The sequence below is a fragment of the Xenopus tropicalis genome, chromosome 3 (assembly GCF_000004195.4).
Source record: "Xenopus tropicalis strain Nigerian chromosome 3, UCB_Xtro_10.0, whole genome shotgun sequence".
NCBI classification, from domain to species: Eukaryota; Metazoa; Chordata; class Amphibia; order Anura; family Pipidae; genus Xenopus; species Xenopus tropicalis.
The window spans coordinates 143,164,437-143,167,336 of record NC_030679.2 but is presented as its reverse complement, the minus strand read 5'-3'; positions in this window follow the sequence as shown (position 1 = coordinate 143,167,336).

Below are 2,900 nucleotides of genomic sequence, written 5' to 3'. Positions count from 1 at the left end.
TGCTCCAAAGGGCCTACACCCAGTATAATAAGTAGGTAACTATTCATGGAATCTTAGAGCAGCCCCTCTGCTATCAGTCCTGTCTGGCTTAAGACCCCCATAGGTGCCACCTGAAAGACAACCTAAGGCAGATGAGATATACTGGGATACTTTATATACAAATATATAAATAATGCAGAGGTGTTAGCAGGCCATGATGTAAATGCTGTCTATGCAGAACTTCTTTGGGTGGGCTAGGTTCGGCCAATGGGATTCTTTGGGTGGGCTAGGTTCGGGCAATGGGATTCTTTGGGTGGTCTAGGTTCGGCCAATGGGATTTTTTGGGTGGGCTAGGTTCAGCCAATGGGATTCTTTGGGTGGGCTAGGTTCAGCCAATGGGATTCTTTGGGTGAACTAGGTTCGGCCAATGGGATTCTTTGGGTGGGGAAGCCTTCTGTGTCACATGTTATTTGGTGGGGCTGAACGCTCCCCAAGACTTATATGACTTTTATCACTTATAATAATATAATAAGAAGCTGTTTTCTGATAAACAACCTTATCTCTGAGCCTTGTTATGTAAGATAAGGTTCTAGTAGGTAAAATTACCGACATTTTATCTACTGTTTCTGTAGTTTATTCTTTTACGAGCAGATCACGGACGTCATACACATGTACTAGACATGCCTTGCTATGCAGAAACCTTCACCCTCGCAAGCAAGGTCCTTACTGAGAGATAAAACATAAACGTTGAGCACGGACTATTTATCCCATTTTCTTATAAGAACCTGTGAAATATGAATCACCTCAATCACCTTGAATTCGAGAATGTTTTTTTTTTGTTTTGTTTTGTAAATGTGTACACACCCAATGCAGGGAACACATAGAAACATATATAAAGATATATATAAATATATAAACATATATTTTTCTCCAGATATTTAGACACTTCAAGTTGCTCCATTACTGTTATTTTTGTATTAGATTACCAGTATTTAATGACCCCCTTCACCCTTTGTTGTGACTGGTTAGTTAACAGAAGTCCTGCTACTAACTGGGCTTCCCATCTCTCCCCCCTATAGTCTGTCTAAAATACTCCTGCCAGAATTCTTCTCTTCTCATCCAGGAGAATTCAGGCCCCTCCACTGCTGAAGTCCTTATCCTCGCTTCCCATAAAAACAAGAAATACTTAAGGTGCCCACACACGGGCCGATTCTAGCTGCCGATATGGGTCCCTTAGACTGATTCGGCAGCTAATCGGCCCGTGTATGGGCACTACCGACGGGCCCGTCCGACCGATATCTGGCCTGAAATCGGCCAGATCTTGAAAAAGGTTAGAATATCTAGTCGGATCGCGGACTGCATCGGCTCGTTGACCGACTTTTCCTATACCCGTCATTATAATTCAATCGTTTGGCCCCAGGATTATCATGGATTCTCCCGATATCGTCCACCCGTAGGTGGGTATATCGGGGGAGAAGATCCGCTTGCTTGGTGACATCGCCAAGTGAGCGGATTGGCCCATGTATGGGGACCTTTACAAGCCTCTTCTTTTAACCTTCAGAGCCCTTTATTCTTCTGCTCCTCACTACATCTCTTCTCTTGTGTCTCCATATGTTCCTGGCCAACTCTTCCCCTCCTCAATGAGCAACTGCTTGGTTGCCCCCCCCACTACTACTGCTGTTTCCCGCCTTAACCCTTTCTGCCCTGCTGCCCCTTACATTGGGAATGCCCTCCCTGATTTCCTCCGGAGAGGATCCTTCCTCAGTCGTTTAAGAACTAAACTCAAAGTCTCACCCTTGGAGCACTCACACAGCACCTGAACTGGGAACTGGCAGCCACTGGGACCTACAGACCTTATATTGGCCTATTTGTGTCTGTAAGTTACCCTCCCATTTAGATTGTAAGCTCTATGGCTTATCATTTTGCCTCTTTGATTCTTAACTTATGGCAACCATACCTCGTATCTTTTTTTTATCTATTATCACACTTTGTATTTATCTCTTATTGTGATGCCCCCTCTTTTGTCGTATTTGTTTATTGTTCTACTGTACAGCTCTACGTACATAAGTAGCACTTTATAAATAAAAAAATACATACATACATACATAAATACAAGTCCATTATGCAGGGGGATTATCTGAATACTGTACCTATCCACATTACCAGTGCCAAACTTGGAGTAGCTTCAGTTTCCCTGTGTCGCCCTGTTATCTCAAGCAATAACAATAACCATAGATAGTGGAATTAAAAGTCACAGGAGGTGTTAAACTGATCAGGGAGTAGGTTTTTATTTCACGTTTCATACATTTGCATCATTTAGCTGAAATTCAAAAGTAGGCTTCTGGTATAATACATTTACCAGTGCCATGACCAGCACAAGGAGAACCCATTTGTTTGGTGGCATACACAAGGAGGACATTATTGCTGCCTATGAATACTGGTGTAATGGGAATACTAGCAGATCAGAATGTAAAGCTTCCAACACGTTCCACTTGTCTCTGGTTCTTACTCCCACCCTTACTCTTCACAAGCCTAATTCACTCTCATTGTCTCTTCTCTACTCTTCATTCTCCTTCTTTTCTCTACTTTTTCCATTCCTCTGCTCAAGTTTCTACTTTCTTTTTCCATTGTTTTTTTCCCTCTTTCCCGTTAATCTCTCCATTGCCTCATTCTTTTTCTTTCACCTTCCTACACTTTCTTTACCTTTACCATTTGCCTTTGGTTTCCATTTTGCCCCATCCCTCTATAACTCCCTGTTGTGCTCCTCTGTTTGTGTTTGCCCCTTCATTCTCTCACTTGCCACATTCTGCTATCTTCTTCCCTTTATAATACTGTCAGTTTACCCGTCCCTAGCTTTTTCTGCCCCATTAGTTTTTGTTTACTGGGCTCTACTGTGCTTTTTCACATTCCTTCCTTCCTTC